The sequence below is a fragment of the Dendropsophus ebraccatus genome, chromosome 15 (genome assembly GCF_027789765.1).
Source record: "Dendropsophus ebraccatus isolate aDenEbr1 chromosome 15, aDenEbr1.pat, whole genome shotgun sequence".
NCBI classification, from domain to species: Eukaryota; Metazoa; Chordata; class Amphibia; order Anura; family Hylidae; genus Dendropsophus; species Dendropsophus ebraccatus.
This window is the reverse complement of record NC_091468.1, coordinates 39316500-39341153: the sequence shown is the minus strand read 5'-3', so window position 1 is coordinate 39341153 and position 24654 is coordinate 39316500. Positions and strand designations below refer to the sequence as shown.

The window sequence follows — 24654 nt, the reverse complement described above, 5'->3', positions numbered from 1 at the left end:
AATTGTCAGGAATTTGCTTTGCAAAATGAAGCGACTTGCAGCGAATCTTGATTTACTTTGCTCATCACTACTATTCATACCACTTAGCAAAATAAAAATATAATAAATAATGCTTATTGATAACTAAGCATAATGTATTTTCTTTCAGTATTTGTAATATGATGTTATAACTTTCAAGTGCTCCAATATTCTAAGGAAACCCAAAAAATATTCCACGCCTATTAAGAAGAAAAAGAAAATAAATATTGGTCATTAAAATCCATTAATTTTTAAAATTTGTGCTTCTCTTGCTTACAGCATCCATTCAATTGTTTTTAATGGATGTAAACCATTAGGTTTGTGGGACGAGTTTTACATTTTTTTTTAAATCTCTGTTTGGGGGTGCACAGCACTGTGTAATGTATACTATTTTATATTATGTAAGAAAGGAGAAAAAAAACACTGATAGATTTCAAGTTTGCTGTACAGTCTTTTGTCATTTTTGCAACAGTGAAAATAAATAGCAAAATACAAAAATCAATGAATAAGTAATTCTGAATAACTACTATATAGTTCTTTTCAAGGACTGAGTGGAATAGTTGCTGAGAATTGTAGTTAGAATGCATTATCAATTTAACACGATGCATTTTTTCATACATACAATTTATCACACATTATTAGCGTATTACTGCATTTTCCTGCATATAAGACTACTAAAAGGTAGTAGAAGTTAAAAAAAAGACCAGAAAAATCTTCTCAAAAGTCAGGGGTCGACTTATATGCTGGGTGTTGTCTTATAGGGCGAGTGCAGAAAAACCTCGGAACCGAACTGGAGAATCTGCGGTCGTCGCATACAGTGGGGAGATCTCAAAATAGACCGAAACCCCACCGTATGAAGAGCAGAGCAAGCTGCAGGCGTCCGAGGTATGGAAAAAAGAGATATGGTAGAGTGGTGTTGTGTCCAGAAAAACACACCTCTTTCACCCATCTGGCCCACCTTTGTATTACTGTACCTCCTTCTCTGCCTCTCAGATCTCGCTGCTTTTTAAAGTATTTTTTTATTTGGTGTGCTTTTGAAGAGGGGTAGTCTTATACAGGGAGTATATCCCAGTATGGTTATGTTCACAAAACGTCCAAAAAAGGAAAAAGGCGTCTGCTTTTTGTGTTTAAAAAAACGTCAGTTATTGAATCATTTTAATTGACTTGACTAAACTGCATTGAGGTTTATAGCATAATGGGCGTCTTTTTCACACATTGTATTGAATGCGTCCCCCATAAAAGACGTCCGCCATTCAATACAATGTGTGAAAAAGACGTCCGTTATTCCATAGACTTCAATGAACTTTAGTCAAGCCAATTAAAATGATGCAATAACGGACGTCTTTTTAAACACAAAAAGCGGATGCCTTTTTCCTTTTTTGGACGTTGTGTGAACATAGCCTATAACTCTAAATTTTAACTGAAAAAGTTAGGGGTCCTCTTATACGCCCAGTTGTCTTATAAGCCAGAAAATACAGTATATTATTATATAGTACACATACATATGGTAATGCATTACTTTTATTTGCAAAAACTTCCTAAACTTAAAAAACTTTGACTATGTGAAATGAGAAATTCTTAGAAATAACATCAAAATTCTGAAAAAAAAAAAAAAAAAAGGCTGATTTATGAAATCTGGAATCTTTGGCTTTTTCCAGATGTTACTCATTCTCCACCTTTGGCTACCATTGATACTGACATTACCCCTTTACTTCTGATGTAGACATTATTCCCTTTCTGTTCTAGATGCCAGGGATGTGGACATAAAGACCCTAGCTAATTGAGGCAAAACATTTGACAATATAAAGCAATATTTATTATTAGAGATGAGCGAACCTCGAGCATGCTCGAGTCCATCCGAACCCGGCCATTCGGCATTTGATTAGTGGTGGCTGCTGAAATTGGATAAAGCTCTAAGGTTGTCTGGAAAACATGGATACAGCCAATTACTATATCCATGATTTCCAGATAGCCTTAGGGCTTTAGCATGCTCGAGGTTCGCTCATCTCTATTTACTATCCATTGATTTGGATTGCCCAAGTTACAAGTAACAGAGTCCAGTTCCCAAACCTCCCACTGACTAGCTACAAAAGGCTTAGAGGTAACAGCGCTTCTTAGCAATAGCATCTGACGTAAATGGCCTAAATTTGCGTCAGATCCCTGCGTAAGTGCCATTTTCAATATTTTTTTGACCTTTTTTTAAATTGGGGATTGCTAAAAATATGCCTTAGAACTTTTTTTGTTCGGTCATCTTTTGACATGTAAACATATGCCTAGCTATGCAACCAATATGTTAACTGTACTAATAAAAAAATACTATGGCACTAAATGAGAGATAAAAGATAGATACAGTATACATGCACAAGGAATACATATTGGGTGATATAGCTTTATTAACCCCCTTCCCCTCAGTAACATGTATATACGTTCCTACTGCATATACCCCGTGCAGTAGGAATGTATATATACGTTCCTGCACTGACAGTGTTACTGATGTGTGCGGGACCGCTGCAGTGAGAGCAGTCCTGCCCACATCAGTGTGTCCAGGGCTGGAGGTAATGAGAGGTAGCTGCGATCCCTCAACTGCGTCTCATTAACCCCTTAAATGCCGTGATCTATAGCATCTGTCACTGAGTGATCGGTCCTGATCGCATGTGCCGACAGGCGGGCTAAGTTTCTTATCACTGTCCTGTCAGATCGGTGATCCATGTATAGAGTCTTCTCTCAGGCATAGCATAGATCAGAATATGCAATCTATTACAGTAATAAAAAGTGTAAAAAAAAAAAGTTTTATAAAAAAAGGTTTTTTAAAAGTATTTAAAAAACCCTTTAAACCCCCTCCCAATAAAAGTTTAAAATACCCCCTTGTTCATTATAAAAATAAAAATATTAAAAAATAAATAAACATATTACATATCGTAGCGTGCAGAATTGGCCGATCTATTAAAATATAACATTATTGTTCCCGCACGGTAAACAGTGTAAACGAAAAAAAAAAAAAAAAAAACACCAGAATTTCTAATTTTAATAAATTATATATCAGAAAAAAAAATTATAAAAAGCGATCCAAGTTTTTCTGTTACGCCAATATGATATTAATAAAAACTAGAGATCATGGCGCAAAAAATGACACCCAACCAGCCCTGTAGGTGGAAAAATAAAAACGCTATGGCTCTTAGAAGGAGGGGAGGAACAATGCATTAATCTAACCTGGACTTTTGTGCATCAAAGGGCTGTCTTGAAGGGATTAATAACTATTGCTTGCTAAAGTATAGTTAGATAATTGGTTAAAATACAGTTAACAGATTTTTACACAATCATCCATTGCAAAACAATAGGGTACATTTTTAGGCCAACAGAAAAAAACATATTTAAAATACATTTACTTAAACCATTTACAGGAACATCTGATGAATGTTCTGTGACTGCACCATAAGCCACTTTTCTATGTAACATCTTACATGCTTTTGTGGATATTTTAATTGTCTGTTCTTAATTGTTTACTATCAAATGTCCATTTTTTATTATGAAAAAGAAATAAAGGAACAAATAAAAAGGAATACTTCAGAGAGTAGCAATCAGTACCTGCACTTTTCGGCAGCATTGCATTAAATTCAATGCAATGCTGACGCTGTGTTCCCGTTTTGTTATTTTAACATCCATTCTTAAGAATGGACGTAAAATAATGAACATGCCTATGTTCATAGCTGTTTACCCAATACAAAGTACGTCCGGTGGCAATTTAACTGTAAAAAGATAATGTACTTGCAGCCAATACAATTATCCACCAACAGGGCTGCTTGGTGCATCATTTTGTTTTATTTTCTAGATTTCATTAGTATGATATTTGTTAATATTTAAAATATTAAATATATATTTTTAAAAAATTGTTATAAATTTTTTTCTGATAGATAATGTGACAAAAATCTGAAGTCCTGTTGCTTTTTTTTCTCTGAGAAGATCACTGAGATAACTGCACATAGGTAAATATGAGACCTTCGGCAGTCAGGGAAAACAATCAGTACTCCAGCAAACACTTAAACGCTGGTAATTAAAGGGGTTAATAGCGGGTGGCAATGCAGTTGCTGCTGTCATTAACTGTGAAGACCCAGCTGCTGATACAAGCCGGTCCTCCCTCTTTATACACCCTCTGGCTCCGTCCCCTGGTAGGCTTCTTTACAAGATGCATGGTTGCTCTTGACCAGGAGGCATGGCTATTGGCATCTGGCAAAATCGCAGCTAATCACAGCTGACTAGTATTTTTCAATATTCATGAGCTGCTGCTCCAGCCCACCCACCCTGATTGTCAGGATTCTGTGAATACTGGCCAGACGGAACGCTGCCAATTACCGGCCAGTAGGAGGGCTGCAGGGGATGCAGTGACAGCCAAAGGCATATTTTCCCCTCCCAATAATAAAGCAATGTCGCTAATAATTAGTAAAATAAACTAGATTGATCTGGGACCTGGCAGCCTTTAATATAGGAATGACTCTAAAGTCCTATAACATTTAGATCGAGGTATTAGAATCTAAAAAAAAAGGTAAAAATACTTTGATCCTTTTTTAATTCTAATGCATTTGTAAGGCGTCACATTTTACAGCCCATTTTGCTCCATGGGAGTTGCTTTCACAGTTTTGCAGGCTACTGAATTTAAATTTCCTGATTTAGATTTGTCTGGACAGACAATATACAGTAACATAATAAAACAACATCTCTTCGAGAAAGTTCATTGCATTAACGGATTATAGTAAAGCTGTCAGGGGTAAGACAGTTGACAAACTGGCAACAAATTTCAGTAATGGTCAGCAGAAATATAAATCATATAACACAGTATATTGACTCAGCCTTGTATATTATCTATATCCGAGTACAGTGCATATTGCAAATTCCAGAGTTAAACATATAAGTATATAATTATATACCTATTAATGATGTTCTTCATAATCCTTCTTCATTGTTGCATATTCTCTTCCTGGTTTCTTGCTTCTTGCTCATGATGCAAAAAAAGTGGACATTTGCTACTTGCATCAGATATAAACTAGAAGTTAAGAAGTAAAAAATGCCCCCTTGATGCAGAAACAAAAGCAATTGAAGTGGAAAACAAGACATCAAATTTACTACCAGTTTCTGACTGAAGTTTGACTTCATTTCCCATCCTTTAAATCGCCAAAGGATTCACAAAGTAAGAGTCTTGGAAATTAGAGTCAATGGAAGGGAAAGAGAATTGATATAATGTGGCCATTGTTCTCTTGTTCAACAATAGATAATTTTAGGTATTTTCACATTTATCGAAAAAACATTTACAAAGGAGACATCGCCCTTAGATTGATCCTATGGCTATGTTCACACAATGTTTTTTTTAGCTCCGTTTAAAATGACGTCTGTAATTTTGAGTCTAAAATAACGGAAGTTATTTAGCAACCTGACCTCCCCTTAGTGCACTGATGGGTGTTTGTACATTATACTAGTCTGGGATTACTAATTGTACTTTGGGTGCGGCTTAATTAAAAAGTCTATTGAATTTAATAGTAAAAACGGAGACAGAACGGTGACAAAAGGAAAACTGTGTGTGAACTACAAAGAAAAAACGTCCACTGTTTGCAAAAAACGTCCGAAAATAATGATCATATTCATCATTTTGACGCCCGCGGCAAAAACGTCCGTTATTCAATACGCTGTGTGCATTGGACGTCCGTCTTCCCATTGACTTCAGTGCATTGCATAGCAGTCAGTTAAATCTCAGCAAAAACGGACGTTATTTAAATATGAAAATCGGCCGCCTTTTTAACATTTTTGACGTGTGAACGTTGTCTTCCCATCGACTTCAATGCAATTGCATTGAAGTCAGTTAAATTGCTGCAAAAACGGACGTTTTTTTAAATATAGAAATCGAATGTTTTTTCTCCATTTTTGACGTTGTGTGAACATATCAGTGACATTATCTGTAAGGGCAGCTAGCTATGTGTCTTTATATAATTTATTAATTACAGTGTTGTCTATAATCTGCCTGCCCTTTGAGTAAATGTTATTTCTGTCATATCATGTGATTATTCAGCACTTATTTAGAAATATTTATGTTGCTTGTATTTTGCATTTAGTGTATTTTGTACCATTTTGGCTTACATATAATTTAGTTTCTAACTTTAAATATATATTTACTGTATTTTCCTGAATATTAGACTACTTTTTAACCCAGGAAAATCTTCTCAAAAGTCAGGAGTGGTCTGCTGAAGAACTGGACTGCAGAAACTGTGGTCGCTGCTTGCCTTGGGAGGAGCTAAATAACGTCTGCATCCATGCTATATGCGGCGACTGTGCAGGCATTCAGGTTATGGAAAAAAGAGATTTAGTAGAGTGTCGCAGTGGCCATAAAAACACACCTCTTTCACCCCTCTGGCCCGCCCTTGTATCCTACTGGTATTACTGTACCTCCTTCTCTGCCTCTCAGACCTCACTGCTGTCTAATGTTTTTTTATTCTTTTTTATTTGGCGTGCCTTGGAAAGGGGGTAGTCTTATATGGTGAGCATATCCAAAACTCTATATTTTAACTGGAAAAGTTGAGGGTCGTCTTATACACCTAGTCGAATTATACTCCCGAAAATCTTGTAATATATTTATATATATATAGTTTATTTAAACTTTGCGGTGTTCAACATGCAGCATAAATTTTTCATCTTTTCATATGAACCTACAGATAGTTCCCGATAGCCCCTTACCTCCTCTTTCCTGTTTTGACCATTTTAAGTCCTGTCGTTTTTGTGAAATTCTATCTTATAAAATATGCAAATTAGCTCCTTTGGAGCATTGGCCCGTTCCTCTCCCCACAGAGCATGGTTCGTCTCATCCGCCTCCTCTGATGCTTACGGCTTCTAATGCACCAGTAGATGTATCAGTAGATAGAATATGCATCAGCAGACATGCGCATCTGAACCGAATGGCGCTATGGTGGGCCGAGGAACGCCCTTGTGCTCCAAAGGAGCTAATTTGCATGATATATGATTAAATTTCATGAAAATGGTGGGGCTTACAATAGCCAAAAGAGCAGCGCCGGTGAGAGGACATAGGGGGCTACTGTCAACTATTAGCAAGTTTGTATTATTTTAAACAATAATAGAACATTTTATGCGAAGAAAAAAAACTTATGTTGCTGCTTTCAAGGAACTACAACTTTTTTATATTCCTCTATTGAAGCAAGGGCCTTACATGACCCAAAACACATCTGGTGGCGTTCTATAACCTATCTGCACAGTGTCCCTTGTCTTTATGGAGTAAAGAATAAAGCGTAATATTCTTGTACAAACTCTGGTTCTCTCCTGTCTCTTCTGTTTGCCATTCTGCTGAATTGAGCTTCCAGCTCCAGAGACTTATTATCTGGATATATTGCGTCAAGACCAGGATTGATTGACAGCATTGAACACTTTTACTTAATACCACAGTTTTTTTTTTTTTTTTTAATCTGGACAACCCTCTCACAGATAGAGATGTTTGTCATCTGAAAGGAGGAAATAGGTGAACACTACTATGACAACTACTACTACTACTACTATTACTATTACTATTATTCAGCTATATTATGTACATTTCTTCTTAGGATACATTGGAACAGATTAACAATTGTAAATACGCCCATTTTGGCCCCTATGCATGGCTGTTATGAATTTACCTTTACGTTCTTTACTTTTTACTTTCTTTACGTGTTCTGTATAATATTGAGAAATCCTTCTTTTTAACTTTTTTATGGCTAAAAAAGTTTTAAATCCATGATTTCCCTACAGCCAATAATTCAGAACCAATATTTTGCAAACGTTTCACAAACTATTCACATTTTATGCTGATGTAGGCAGTTATTGAAAAAGTTGACTTTTAGTGCTTTCTCTTTATTACAATTGTATATGATAACGCAGCTCATGTCAGTGAATGATTTGTTCCAGACAGATTTATCGCACTCATAAAAACTTTCCAAACACAAAAGATGACAGAATTATTATGCATCGTTCTCCCCAGTTACAACTGCTTCTTCTGTTCACTTGAGGCAGTATGACTTGATCATCTCCTCTAGACTTCCTTGGCTTGCCACTGGGATGGTGCACTTTATTGCTGTGAGTGATATATTTACACGCTGTAGGTTCTCTTCCTCAAGGCTTTTACTGAAATGGCAATCTGTAAAACTCATTTGAGCTTATTTATGTTTGGCCAAATGTGAGCGCTAAGATCTGGAGGTCCTGCTGCTGTAAGCTACAAATAGGTTCTAAAGACACAATAAAAAAAAGGTCAATAGCTAGGTCAAGAAAAAAAATTATCACCAGACCTGTTGTTGTGCATTTGCTTGACTTCTCTGAACATAAGACAATAGGACACTCCATTATTGTTAATTATAAGATTGCTCCATCAATTATGTTGGAAAGTAATAAAATACATTTATGAAATTATGTTCCTATAATACAATCACCTATGCTGAAATTAAATAAACATAAAGAAGGGAGTTTATCATCAGTGTAGGGTTTTTTTTATGTTGTGCAATATTTATAAAAAAAGGAAATTGTTAAAAACTTGAAGTGACTCTGTACCCACAATCTGCACCCCCCATATTGCTTGTAACTTCTGTCCTGGGGTTCTTTCGGTGCGTGATGCAGTTATTGTCCTAAAAAACAACTTTCAAACTTGGACACCCCCCTGTGTCAAATTGGCGTGGCCTAGAGTGTCTGTGCCCTAGGCCTGCACCACCTCTTTGTCCCTCCTCCCCGCCCTCTTCACTATTAGAAATTCCCCTGCGTAGGATTTCTCCTATTCATCACTAGTCTGAACACTGCACAAGGGCCTTAACGATCCAACACATGTGCAGGATTTACATTGTGTGAACCGCTATTATTTCCAGGCACTGTTCGGTGGACAGCACCTAAAAAATAATAGGCATGTATGTTCTAAAGAACGGGCGTTAAAAAGGCATTTTAGCCCCTTAATAAATGTCCCGCATAGTGTATAAAATGAAAGAAGTTATCTGCGCGGACGTCAAAATAATGACCATGTCAATTATTCTTTGACGTCTTTTGCACACAGCGGACGTTATTTTTTTTGTTGTACACACACAGTTTTTCCTTTTTTTATCGTTCTTTCACTGTTTTTGCTATTAAACTTAAAGAGGACCTGTCACCCCCCGCGCCGGGGTGACAGGCTCCCCACCCCCAGATAGATCCCCTTATACTTACCTCATGTCGCCGAGTCCCGCTGCCAGAGCCGGTCCCGGGACGGAGATATCCCGGTCAGAAGCCGGCGCGCGCTGTGGAGATGAGTCCAGCATCCATAGAGAATGAATGGAGCCAGACTCATCTCTGCTGCGCGCGCATGGCTCCATTCATTCTCTATAAGGGGATCTAGCTGGGGTCGGGAGCCTGTCACCCCGGCGCGGGGGGTGACAGGTCTCCTTTAATGGACTTTTCAATTAAAGTAACCCCCAAAGGCCAATTAGTAACCCAAACTCGAATAATGCACCAACAGCCTTCCTTTCACTGACGGGTGGCCAAACCACGAAATGACGTCCGTCATTTCAAACACAGAGAAAAAAATCATTGTGTGAACATAGCCAAAGGATGACAGTGTATAAATAATAGTGTTTCATTTTACTGTTGTGGGAACTTAGCCTTAAATAACAGTTGAGAGGGAAGTTTTTAATAAAAAAAAAAAACTAAACACAGGATCAAGGGGAAATAATCTTAAGTTAGTTGGGGGAAAAGATCAGAGAGAAACAGCATAATAAAATATTATTTTACTGAAAGAGTGGTAGATACAAACTTCCAGCAGGTGTGATTGGAAAATCTACAGTATCTAAATGTAAACCTGCCTGGGGTACACATATATCTATCCTAAGATAATAAGAAAAGAAATATAAGGGTGGACTAAATGAAGTAGGACAACTTTTTTTTATTAGCGAAAAAAGGGAAAGATATATGAAAAATGTGTAACTTAGTTTCATTCCAGATAAAAAAAAAAACAAAAAAAAAAAAAACCAGTTTCCTTCTTTGACGTGATAACTCAAAATTCCATTACAAAGTGGTCATTGCTAGTGTGAGAATGCTAGAGTAGGGACCATGTCTCTGAGGACACCATAACGTGGTGGCATGGTACACTCTGTTTGATCAAACAGTCTGCTAAGATCCTTATTTATTAAAATCTATAGAGCAGGTTTTTATTGTGTGTATACCATGGGAAGTATATATGGTAAACTATGTACGGTAAACACTTTCACCTGTAGGTTGCTGTTGCACTTTCAGTTTTTTTGTCTGTACTTAAGCCACATGCAGCGTGAAACCTGCAGTGCGAACAGAGGCATAGAGGTGCGGCCAATTTTTCCTTTTTTGTACAATAATAGAAAACTTTCCTCCCTATCCCAAATTTTCAATATCCCCATCTCCAGAACAGAACAGAGGAAAGGTGTCGAAGGACAACATATCTACGATATTTTAATCTTCTTTTGGTATTTTAGGCTATGTTCACACTGCGTATATGTCCGGCCGCATAGTAGTCTACTTACTACTAAGCCCGTAGTCTACTTACGCTTCCCGAGCGCCCTACGTAGCGATCTGACAGCGGTCTTTTACTTGGAAAGCTTCGCCTAGCCCCGGACACCCCACAGAACCTTTTGGATCAGCACAAAAAGCTTCAAAAATGAAGAAATCACCACTACGTACGGGACCCCATGTAACGCTACGGGCGTAAGTTACGGTAAGTTACCAAACAATGGTCTGGTTAATTTTTTACGGCGCCGCATACGATCCGGGCGTAAGTTTGTACGTAGTGTGAACTGTGCAACCGTACATCGTATACTTTCCATTGTACGCAAACTACGTAAGTCTCCGGCCGCTTATTCACGGAATGCGCTACAGCCGGAAACTTACCTAGTGTGAACATAGCCTTAGAATATTGCTGAAAAGGGTTATCCAGTTCCATTTATGGGAAGGAGACAGAAAAGGTAATGACAAGTATGGAATGAAATGTTAGTCTCAAGGAGGGAGGGTGATTCCAAATGTTTTTTAATTTGCCGCATAATCCCTTTAATAACAGTACAATTACAATGCACATTAATTGCTGGTACTGACGTATAAAATCCAGCAGCATGGTTGATCACCCCCGGGCCACACAATGGTGATTAGATGGCTGGAAGACATAAAAGGGGTACTCCAGCAATTTTTATTTTCTTTCATATTAACTGGTTTCAGAAAATTATATAGATCTGTAATTTACTTCTATATAAAAATCTCAAGTATTCCCATCGTTATCAGCTGCTGTATGTCCTGCAGGAAATGTTGTTTACTTTTCAGTCTGACTCAGTGCTCTCTGCCGCCACCTCTGGCCGAGACAGGAACTGTCCAGAACCGCAGAAAATCCCCATAGAAAACCTCTCCTGCTCTGGACAGAGGTGGCAGCAGAGCGTACTGTGTCAGACTGAAAAAATACACCACTTCTGCAGGACATACAGCAACTGATAAGTATGGGAAGACTTAAGATTTTTAAATAGAAGTAAATTACAATCTACATAACTTTGTGATACCAGTTGATTTAAAAAAAAATTGCTGGATAACCCCTTCAATGGGTTCCTGTGATTTGCAGTAACCTTTGACATGTTATCAGACATGTCCCTTTGCAGATAGCACCAGGTTCTACTCCTGAAACCTGCAGCAATCTGAGAAGTGCGCATCAGTGTGCACCACTTACTGGCTGACAGAACATCCTACTCATTGGCTCATTTAATCTTTAACCATGAAGGCATACAAATTTTGCATTACAGCTGTATAATTTTTAGTTTTTCTTTAAAACCTACTTGAGCAACCAAAAAATGGTTACAGAGGTGTAAATAGCCTTCACTGTAGCCTTTCACATTGCAGCTGCAGCCTCCTATGTAAGTCTCTATTGTCATATTCAAATCCAACCAAAGCAAATTAGATTTTTTTAACAAGGAGAAAGTAGTTGGAGTGCATTTAAATGTCTCTAATTCAATGCTACACGTGCATTCCTGTCCACACATAAATGACATGTGCAACCCCTTATCCTTGCACACTCATGTGTTTTGCTTGTATTGAGGTTTTTGGAGCATTAATGATTTTTTTTCCCTCTTAATGCTTTGCATTCTTAGCCAGAAAAATGTCAAGATAAAAGGCAGCTCCGCTCTGTCAAACATTGATATGCCCTTTATCATAATTGACTCATCTGAAATGGTTACAGTGAGAAAATAATTCATTTATTTGATTCAATCATAAGCTTTTACTAAGCCTTCATGATCTCCAGGATTTTTTTTTAAGATCATACAGTAGCTATGGGTTCACTAATGATTCATAGACACTCATGCATCTTTTTGTTGGTAATTATCCAAATAGCAGATTCCTTTTTTGGCCTGCTTGGTAACAAAGCCACTTGCCCCTGTTGTGACACTTAAAGTGTCACTGTCTTTATAACTTTCAAAATCTAAATCAACTGTAGATGTGATATAAAGCAAGTTTGCAATATACATTCATTATTTTTTTTGTTTTCGTTTTTATTTTTGAAAACACAGCACTTCCTGTTTTTTCAAAAAACAGTAAACAGTCAGAAAACAGGAAGTCCTGTGTATCCCAGGCCATCTGAGCACTCACAGAGAGAAGGCAGTCATGTGATTGATGGACAAATTGAGCTGTGACTCTCTGTAATGTCCAGAATTCCCATGTTTAGTCTGTTTTTTACAACCAGTCAGAAAATCTGCCTTCAGGAGACTGGGCCTGGATTTCTGGTAAGTACAGCTTTGTTTTACAGCATGATAATAACAAAAAATAATAAATGTATATTGCAAACTTGCTTTATATAACATCTACTGTTGATTTAGATTTTGAAAGTTATAATGACAGTGACACTTAATATACAACACTTGTAAAAGCTGGGCCCAGTACCAAACATTTACCTAAATATTACATTCACACAGTCCCCATATAATACAGCTATACAAACAGCAAAATCATCACCATACATATTACCATCTCACTGTTATTGAAAAAAACACACAGATAAAACCATTGCACCTTTATTGTTATCACTACATTGTGGCCATACACTATTACCATGTTGTAAATTAATACCAACTACTGTAAAGAGATCAATATTAACCCAATAGAGTAACAATATAAAGGCAAATACCAGCTCTACACTACCTACAGATCATATAATGCAGTTTCATCCAATGACAAGGGATGTCTTCTTGGGGTCAGTCTCTTTCCCTTTTCTTCATTGCCCAGACTGCCATGAAGACTCCTTCCAGTCAGAACTTTACTCTAAAGAATCTGTCAAAAAACATCTTAGCTTCATATTAACTTCCTTCTCCTTATCATTTCCCCATCCATAGTTTCCTAGATGGTAACAATGCACCTCTTGGTGTCCCAAAGAGTATTATTTCATTTCTTGTGGCTCAAAACCAGTAATAGTGCACTCTTTATGTCTTCAAAATGACAGTAGTGTTTCCTTGTGTCCTCATATAGTACCAGTGCCTCTCTTGTGTTCTAAAAACAGCAGTGGTGCCTCCTTTGTACCCCCGAAACAAGTAATAGGGCCTCCATTATGACCCAAAACAGCAACATTGGTTCCATTGTTACTACATAGTGTATTTGCCCTCTTTATGTCCTTAAAAAAAATACTATACTCACCTGTCCACTCCATGAAGCTTCTATACTCACCGTAATATTTAACTGTATCCACATTCTAAAAAATGGGCCACCAGACACACTAGCCATGTTGTGTTTCTGAAAATGTAGTCAAGGCCCCTAGAAGTAGTAGTAGTAGCAGCAGTTGTACTACTGACAACACTTGACAAATTTACTAAAGGGGTTATCCAGCGCTACAAAAACATGGCCACTTTCCCCCCTAGTGTTGTCTCCACTTCAGGTGCAGTTTGCAATGAGGCTCCATTTAATTTAATGAAACTGAGTTTCAAAACACCACCCAAACTGGAGACAACAGTAGGGGGAAAGTGGCCATGTTTTTGTAACGCTGGATAACCCCTTTAAGGGAAGTCAATAGAAACTGAGAATTTTTTTTTAAAAAAATGCAAAAGTCACATTGCATAAATTCTCTGTTCAGAATGCGAAAGGCACACTGAATAACCTACTTTATAGAAGATTCTTACCTGCTGTTAGATTCACACAGGGCACATTTAGTCATTTTCCTTCATTTTACTATAATACTAATTAGGCAATTAGTTGTACTGGGACTGCAGCCCTTGGTGGACCGATCCAACCTCCCCTCTTCGTGAATATTTAGTGATGTCACTCCGGCCACTCATCACTACAAAGCACCACATAAATATTCCCCAACAGGGGAGGTTAAATCAGTGCACCAAGGTCTGTATAGTACCAACCCAAAGCATCAAATGCCTAATTAATATATGAATAAAATGGACGATTGAAGGAAAATGGCACTGAGGATGAAGGTGAGAAAGCTACCTTCTTCTTCTGTATCTTCTGCCCTATGGAAACCTAAGAGCAATTTAGATTCTTCTAACCTGCTGTTAGTTTCTATTTAGTAGTCTGACACATTTTTATTGCAGTTTTGGTAATCTCTAGAGATTTTTACAGGGGACCAAAGCTCTGCACAGGGAAGGTTGCGTAAAACCTGGGAACCTCAGAAAATGATGGAAACAACACGAAAATGGACAGAAAACAACAGAGGCAGCATGCATGAATGCCTCTGAGGCTGCCTAATCGCACCATTACACCAAATTCTGGGCAACAGTCGGGTGGTGGCCATCATTTCAATTTTGCTGACCCAAAATGGGCAAGAGTATTTGTGTAACTGGTGCTGTTTTTTTTTGTTTAAGGCACCTGTTGCACAGGACACTGCACAGTGAGGATAGGTATAGCTAAACTAAAGATCCCAGCTAGCCAAGAGAATGTCAGCAATAGGACAAATTGACTACTGACAGCTGCACTACAAGTCCAAACCAGCAGCCAAGAGTAGCAAAAAAAAAAAAAAAATGTTTTAAAAATTTTAAGCCCTTAGAAGGACTGTTGGGTTCTTTCAGTTGAATTCCTGCCTAACCGCACACTAATTCCCTGCCTAACACTCTCTCTGACAGACAGCAGCTCTGTCCCTATGCTCATCCAGACTGCGTCTGACGCGAGCATCGCGGGACCTGATTCTTATATGCACAGGTCATCTGATCTGGCCAGCCAATCGCTGCTATCGTCATGTAGAGTTCCCAAAGCCTCTCCTGCATGATGATTGGCCAAACATGCAGGAAGAGGAAGATGCCATTGTCTTGCGTATCGCGAGATGCTCGTCCGAGTAACAAGCACCATCAAGTACCCTTATACTCGAACGAGTACCAAGCTCAGACGAGCATGTTCGTTTATCTCTAGTCATCTCAGATACATTGCACACACATATGTACAGTATGTGAAAATAACACACTCTGTCATCTAAACTAATGTCTATTGCAGACTTGTGTTAAGATGAGGGTTTTTGGAAATCTCTGTCCTGTACATCAAGAGAGCTAGTCTTGTACTAAAGTGTGCAGCAGATGATGTCTAGGGCTGAGCTGCTTTTCTTTAGAGCTGGGACTGAGATATCTTGAAGCATCTTGCCTACAGATATGTACTGTCTGATTTTTATCTTTTTTCTGCATTGAAAAGCTACTTTGTAAATGTACCTTCTAGTCTTATGACAACATCAAAGAAGAAGCCCAAAAATAAGCTACACAAGCAAAAGAAATCTTTTTACCAGCAAATATTTGATAGAATAAATATCAGAGAAAGGTTCTTTTTTTCACTTTTGCTTGCAGAGTATGTAGTTCTCTATGAAGCAAGTCCTCTTAAAGCTTTGTCAATGTTTAGGCTGTTTACCAGGTGTAGACCTATAGAATGTGCTACCTGTGTAATGGGCGACTGTGAGTGCGCTGCGGTGGTACTGGTACATTCTCACCACCCCCTGCCTTTTTTTTTTTTTTTTTTAAACTTTGCTTGGAGTACCCTTATAACTTAACTAAAGCAAAAGTAAGGGTGGACACAGTTGAACTAGTTCAATCTCACAATACCGGTGATGCTCTACAATGAGCTATTTGAAATTAAGTGTTCTGTATACTATTCTTGCGCAGGGCCCACTGTTGTCCAGGTAGGCCACTACTGCCTACACTTTTTAGATAAAAAACATTGTTAATAATTATAATAATGCACAGCCTGCTGATGATGTGATTTCATGGGGTTATGAAAGCATTCACTTATACATTAGTATTGACACAAGCCATAATAGCTTTATTCATTATATTTATGAGACAAAGTACCGAAGACAATAATGTAGCAAAATACACAACTTAACCACGCTGTAAGTGTGATATACAGTTACATATACAGAGCAATAAGCACATCCCCCCCCCCCGATTTCCCTACTGCTGATTTCATATTTCATTGTCAGTAGAGATTAGCATAACTCAAGCATATGCAACTTAAGTCTGAACGTTTGACGTTCAATTACTAGTGGCTGAAGAAGTTGGATGGAGCCCCAAGGCTGTATCCATGTTTCCCTTTACTCCCTAGGGCTGCATCAATCTTCTTCAGCCACTGGTATCATATTCTGCGCACACAGAAAGGCACCCTGCCCCCCCCCCATATTATATAGCACACCATAAAGCAGCAGCATATTGTACATTATAGAGCAGTGATGAGCAGTGTAATTTGTAAATCCAGTTCTTTGGTTAAATAAAACACATACTAGAGGGGACATTTATCTATGCACTTTTTTTAGGTGAATAATTGTTTTTTAAGATGTGACTTTTTTTTTTTAATCTGCCCGTCTTGAGTATTCACCCAAAAAATAGCATAATCCGGGATTTGCGCCCAATTTATCATTTGCAAAAACTGGTGCAGGCCAACATCTGGTCAGTACCAGGTAAATTTGTTTGCGGCTTTTTACTTAGGCGCATTTACTTTGATGCGACTTTTCCATAAATCACACACAATATATTGGAACAAAATAAACACCAACCCACATTAGAATAGTCGCAAACATAAGACTCCTTAGTAAATGTCTCCCATGGTCTTTTTTTAGCCAGTCTCTTAAAGGGGTTCTCCAATTAAAACTTACTTCTCCCCTAAACACAGAATATATGAACCAGTGCTTGGATAGAGTGCTCGGTTATGACACCATGACAATGGGCATATGTACAAACCAGAAGTATTTCTTAAACTGGGAGACTGAGAAAATAGTCTTTACAATAGTAAGCTGCTAAATTATCATTGTATTTAATCCCGAGGCCCCAAATAGCTATTCTACTTGGGGATGGTCAATTCTGGATTACAATGAAACTACTGAATGGAGAGTACAATTTTTTAAGGTTATTTGCTTGTTTAAATGTCAACCTTACACTATTTACATTACATAATATGAAATACTATAACAAGGAAAGTTATTTAAAAAAAAATCATAGAGTTTTTTGTTTATTTTTTACTGTATCATGATTCTTTGCAGTATGTGGCAGATTCACCTTTCCAAGGTGGCCTACATTCATTTATAAAGAGATTCTTTTGTACTTTACTACCACCTAGGGAAGGCATGTAACAACTACGCAAGGTACATATTGTACTTTTCACTTTCATAGACAACTTTTTCATAGACAACTTTTTTAGTCATTACTTAAAATAACTGTACTGTATCTTGACAATAGCATTGAAAAAAATGAGATTTTTTTCATTCGTATATAACTACAAACCCCTCTCTTTTTGGTAGCCAATACTAAAGTTTTCTGATATCTGCTGCTATAAATGAGAGAAGAGGACAACCGGGATACAAAAGTAAAAAGTCCCAATAAACATATGTCCTGGATGATAAGGACATCACAGGCCACAATTTCAGAAACAGATTCCCTACAGGTTGTGAGCTGGCAGGTTCCTTAAAAGGAACCTTTTAGGTTAATTATGCCGCCTTAGCTGAGGGCATCATAATTTAATATTGCAAGACACATTGGGGGAAATTTATTAACTGTTTGCAGCAGGTTTTCAGCTTAAAAAAAGTTCTAATTGTTACATAATGCTCAGATTTTGCGCTATGCTTGTCACTTTTGGAAAAAAAAGGCCTGACATAAATCTTAGTGGAAATCTACTCCAGCTTAGAGCTGGCATACTTTTTCCTGGTTCATTGCTACACAGGTAGATTAATTAAGGGGACAAAAAATATTTAGTTTGTTTCTTTCTGATTTTAAGCTTTACTATCCCAGAACTCAGATCTCAGAACTCTTTCCACCACAGAGATTCAAAACTATGGGTTCGGATGGTGGCCTCCATATTGAAGGTAGACCCCTCTGCGATTCTTTGGCTTCCCATGTCTTGAGTGACCTATCATCTACTTCTCTCTCATTGGTAAGTCAATCTTATCCTTGAGAAAGGTTTTTTTGCATACTGTAGCTTCCGTTTATTTGCTCCTGGTCGCCCCCTGACTCCATTGTTTGCTAATCCAAACTTCCCCCCAACTAGAGCTACATCATTTTTGCTGGGAATTCCACATACAGTACTATGAATCTCACTTTCTATAACCTTATGGATGGTGGGAATCGCATATCCATTAACCCTTTGAGGACCAAGCCTAAAATGACCCATATGAAAGCCCCAATTTTCATTTTTGCGCTTTCATTTTTTCCTCCTCCCCTTCTAAGAGTTCTAGCACTTTCATTTTTCTATCTACAGGGTCATGTGAGGCCATTATTCTATAGGTCAGTCCAAACACAACCATATGTAAGTTTACACAAATTTTCTAATATTTGTTTTTTATTAAACTCTTTTGTTTTGTTTTGCGATTAATTATTAATAAAACTGCCCTATTGTGACTCTTATAACGGTTTTAGTTTTTCACCTATGGGGCTGTATGGAGTGTTTTTTTGCACCATGATCTCTAGTTTTTATTGATACCATATTTGTGTAGATCGGACGTTTTGATCACATGTTATTAAATATATATATATATATTAACAAAAAATTTGTAATCCTGGCACTTTTTTCCCTCTTTTCGTTTACGCCATTCACCGTAAGGGATGGCGATTGTTATATTTTAATAGATCGCATAATTACGCACGCTACGGTATATAATATGTTTATTTCTATAATTATTTTTATATGTTTTATTTATATTATGGCTTAGTGGCGTGATTTTAACTTTTATTGGGGTATTTAGGGGTCTTTGGGGTATTGTAAAAAACATTTTTACTTTTTTTTCACACTTTAAGTCCCCTTGGGGGACTTTTACATGCAATCATTAGATTGCATACACAGATCACTGCTATGACATAGGCATAGTATTGATCAGTGTAATGAGCAGATCGCCCAGTGGATTGCAAGGAGGGAGGTAAGAGACCTCCAGCGGTCTGACACAGCTATCAGGACCCCCGCAGTCACATTGCGGTTGTCCTGATTGGAAAGTGACAGGAGCTTCTCCTGTCATTTACACGTAAACCGTTAAAGGGGTTAAAGACAAGCTGCAGCGCGAATGCCCAGGGTCGTCTGGGGACAGGTTTCCAAGGCATACAGGTACGTACTTTTTCATCTGGGGGTTAAACAAGCAAACCTATATGAATTTTCAATATCTATAACTTAAAAACTTTTTCTCACGTTTATATTCCAGTTTATGCTTGGGATGTGTTCCTTTACCATTTGAGTCATTATGCCTTGCCTCTTCTGACTCTCCTCTTCCCTTTGTCACTAGTTGAGAAAAGGAACTTCATATTTCTCTTTCAACAGAGTAATGGCCTCAAGCGTTTCACCTATGCCATAAAACCTCCATTTTAAGCAGAGCCCAGAAAATCAATTTTAAAATCCTGTCTCGCTGGTATAGGGTTCCTTATGTTCTCTCTCGAATATATCCATCAATGCCTAACGATTGCTGGAGATGTAGCAATACAGGTGTTTCAATGATAGGTTTGGTATTCCTGTCCCTTGCTCCAACCTTTCTGGAACAAGATAGTTTTTCTGATAAATAGAATCACTCATCTCTCCATCGCTAACACTCCAACATACTTATTGCTTTCTATTATTCCTAGTTCTTTAAAAAGTCTCTCCCACTCTCTTCTTTGTTTCCTACTCCTGGTTGCTTGCACAGTCATGCGTCCCAAGCGTAAAAAGGTTGCGCCTCCATCTTTAATGCAATTGATTACAGAGGTTGATCACCTACGTAGAATGGAACTATACGGAACGTCATATCTCTTGCTGGAGGCCGTGGTTAGACTTTAGAGATACAGATACCTATCAGAATTCGATCACTTAATTTCCTTCTCCCATCTCTTTTTGGACACATTGATGGCACTCTATTTCAATGTATGTTGGTGTTTGGTAAAATAACCCCCCCCCCCCCCCCTTTTATTTTTTTCTTTCCTCTAGGCACTGGATTTCCCTATTTGACTTCCTCCCTTTCCCTCCCTCTCCCTCACCTTACCTGGTCTTTTTGCTGTTTAAGGTATGAACTAAATTGTCAACGGCGAACCTTTTGGTTTGACTTTTTATTGTCTATGAATAGAATTTGTTTTTGTTTTCCCCTTCATAACTTGTTATGATCTAGTTCTCCGCTGTATTTATGATAATATAGTATAGGTTTATTATTTTCATTTTTAATATACATATGTTTTGTGCTTCTAGTATTTTCTATGTACTGATGTATTTGATTAATTAATAGGAGAATTTATCTTCCTACCATTTTGACTCCTTTACCTTTTCTTTTATTGTTATTTCCTTTAAAATCTTAATAAAACTTTCCGGTAGAAGTTGATTTGAAAAAATAAATAAGTAGAATTATATATATATATATATATATATATATATATATATATATATATATATATATATATATACATACAGTGGTGCCTTGGATTACGAGCATAATTCATTCCGGGACCGTGCTTGTAATCCAAATCCACTCTTAAATCAAAGCAAATTTTCCCATAAGAAATCACTGATATGCAGACAATTGGTTCCACACCCCAAAAATAATGATTTATTATTCTAAATAACATGTAGAACAGATGAAACAAACATTCAGAAACAGCAGAATATGTGATATTATAAGTTACTGTACAGTAATGGAGAGGATGGGAAACACAAGGGCTGACAGAGACTGCAGGGGGCAGGAAGTAATGAGCAGGACAGATGTGGGCACATACATGCAGCACTCTCTGTCCAGGGAGAGAGGGGTTACAGCTATGAAGAGAAAACCTCCACAGTCCTGTCCCCTGATGTAAGCCCCAGCCTGAAGTGGATCTGCTATGATTTGGAAGGTGAGGGGGTCAGAGTACAGGGCTGTAGACTCCACTATGCAGACCATACCCCTCCCCCACTCACCCTCCCACCCAGCACAGGGAGCTCTTACACCAAAGCAATGCTCTTAAACCAAGTCACAATTTTGAAAAACTGTGAGCTCCTAAACCAAAACGCTCTTAATCCAAGTTACTCTTAAACCAAGGTACCACTATATATATATATAAATAATTTTTTTTCCTTGAATCAACTTGTACCAGAAAGTTATACCGATTAGTAAATTTAGTAAATCACTTTTATTTAAAAATGTAAATTATTTCAGAACTTATCAGCTACTTAACATCCTACAAGAAGGGATGTTTTATTTCCAGTGCTCTCTGCTGCTACCTCTATCTGTGAAAGGAACTGTCCAGATCGGTAGCAAAGAGATCACTGTGAGCATTCTGATAATTACTAGAAGACATAAGATTTTTAAGTAGAAGTCATTTTAAAAATGTCAGTGTGTGAAGTAGGATACAAAGACGTACATTTTGATTTACACAGCGGAAACCCAATGCTGCCAGGGAAGAGTCAAGGATATTCATTAGGTGACGCTACCCACACCCAACTGGTAATAATAGACAGAACTTGCCCTATCACTATGCATAGAAAGAAATCTGCCACCAGAGTGTGGGCAGGGAGAGCAGCACCAAATAAAATGTTTGTGACAGTGTTGGCTAAATAACTGTGTTAAATATGGTCACATGCTGCTAGTGTTACAAAAAATAAGCCATACATGAAACAGCAAACAGAATTCAAAGACGAAAGTAGATTATTTTACATTTAAAAATGGATAAATGCAAAAGAAACCAGGTCATTCTACATTTGGAGTGTTTCGATCAAAGCAAACAGCAAAAACCATAAAGAATAGTGGAGGAAAGCTTGATTTATTTCTGTCCAGAATAGTGGAGGGTAGGTGAAAGCATCAGGCTGCTTTGTCGATGGTGAGGTGTGGAATACTGTAGACACAGAATCCAAGGAATAAGGAACATAATCAATGGTGTAATTAAGGGTGCACCAACCCGGGCAAACTAATCCTTGCGTCAAAAATCAAAACATACAAGAAAGAATACGCTTAAAAATGAATTTTATTGTATCAAAGATTAAAATACCAACAAACAAACAAATAATGTATCTACAAAATATCTCCAAAAATATACGTAGTCACTAGGAGGTCACGCTACCAGACTTTCCCTACTAATATGGGGGAAGTCCGTTCAAGTCCAGTATGCCGTCACAGGTCCAATACCAATACAAGGGTAGTCGGGACTCACTAGCGCCTCCAAGCTGCTACAAGTATACCAATAATCAAGACAATAGTATACCAGTTATTACAAACAATATTCCTAAATATCGCTAAAACATACTAATCCAGTTCAGGTCGGTCAAGGAGAACAGACAGACCACCTATGCCATAGCCCAACGCGTTTCAGTGTCACTCCGCCGAAGCTGGAGCACGGGACAACAACTCCTGATAGAAGCGCTTGCTAGTTGTCCTACCTGAAATTAGCCTGTACCCATACTGATCATTATTTAGGACACATGTCTCTACACTGGCGCTATCGAGAGGGACAGTGATCCGATGTGAGATCCTGGAGAATGGTACAGTGAGTACAGGACAGCAACACTTGCTATATCTCACCACACTGACATCATTTGCTGGCAAAAATTTGCCATATATGTTCTGATGCTATTGTTGTGGCGTTTTATACTAAACATATGTTGCATAATGGAGTGAAAATTGCCATTCATTATATGTTTTTGTGTAGCAATATTTACTATACACGCGTTGGGCTATGGCCTAGGTGGTCTGTCTGTTCTCCTTGACCGACCTGAACTGGATTAGTACGGTTCAGCGATATTTAGGAGTATTGTTTGTAATAACTGGTATACTATTGTCTTGATTATTGGTATACTTGTAGCAGCTTGGAGGCGCTAGTGAGTCCCGACTACCCATTGGTATTGGACCTGTGACGGCATACTGGACTTGAACGGACTTCTCCCATATTAGTAGGGAAAGTCTGGCAGCGTGACCTCCTAGTGACTATATAGTGAGTATATTTGTGGAGATATTTTGTAGATACATTATTTGTTTGTTTGTTGGTATTTTAACCTTTGATACAATAAAATTCATTTTTAAGCGTCTCCTTTTTTGTATTATTTGAAGGAATAAGGAACCACAGAGCTTAAAGGGGTTATCCAGCATTTAATTATTTATATATATATATATATATATATATATATATATATATATATATATATATCCACTGTTGGGAAACATAATAAACACGTTATTTGGTTATGTGGTTACCTCTCTGCACTCCAACTGGTCTCAGGAGTAATAGCCCACTTAGCCAATCACTGTCCATGGTGTTGTCCTATCTCAGCCAGTGATTGGTTGAGCGACTATCACTCCTGAGACAAGTATGTCTCAAAAGTAGCAGGAATGCAGACGGGGCGAACAATGGCGACACAGCATTGAAACACCGGGGGAGAGCGGAGAGGTAAGCATAACATGTTTATTATTTTTACCAACAGGGGCGCAATATATAAAAGATTTCTAAACGCCCAATAATCTGGAACATACTTCTCAGTGGTGCACACAAAGTTAGCTGGCAAACAGGAGACTGCTATACTATTTTCATATATACAACACAACCACTAAGCCGGAATCCTGTTCAGATGATATAGAATTCACTTTGCTGTACTCTACCAGTATTTCTTATCTTGAATCTTGAATATCAATAAAAACTGACAGCAACAATGACAAACACCTGCAAAGCTATAAATTCTGCAAATAGAATGCAAAGTTTTGCAAAAAGAACAGAAGCGACCTTGTCAATATATTGGCTATTGTTTCAGGTCATCTAATGGCACCTTGATAAAGAGAAGTATGTCCTTGTCAAGAGATAATTGCTATCCATCTTACAAGTACATCCAGGGAAAGGATCAAACTAACCGGAAACGTGCTGGTAATTTATATTATGTTTAATGCAATTATTCCATTGCTATTCAAAGAACAATTTAGGTGATATGTCTAAGGAACTAAAAAGTGAGGAAAATGCAGATAATAAGGTAAATGATTAACAAGCCTAATACAAATTGCTCGAGTAAAAAAAAAAAAACACAAGACGAGCCTTCTCAGGCTGCCAACATATTGGCTTACAATCATAGGCATAATGTTTTATGCATGAATAATTTATCCTTGAGAAAGCTGCCCTGCTGTAAAAAAAAAAGAACACTAAAACTAATCCGAGAAAGGAGAAGAAGGATTTCTTGGAGACATAGAGCACAATACAGAGATTTATTATTCCGAGCACTTGACAGGTGTGTGTTAACGATTGTCATCAGCCTCAA

At 37.8% G+C, this 24654-nt stretch overlaps 1 protein-coding gene across 1 annotated transcript in view; it reads right to left on the bottom strand.

The window, feature by feature from the left end:
• SYNDIG1 (synapse differentiation inducing 1) overlaps positions 1-24654 on the bottom strand; it is a 181517-nt gene that overhangs the window by 21646 nt on the left and 135217 nt on the right. The gene's annotated exons all lie outside the window — the stretch shown is intronic.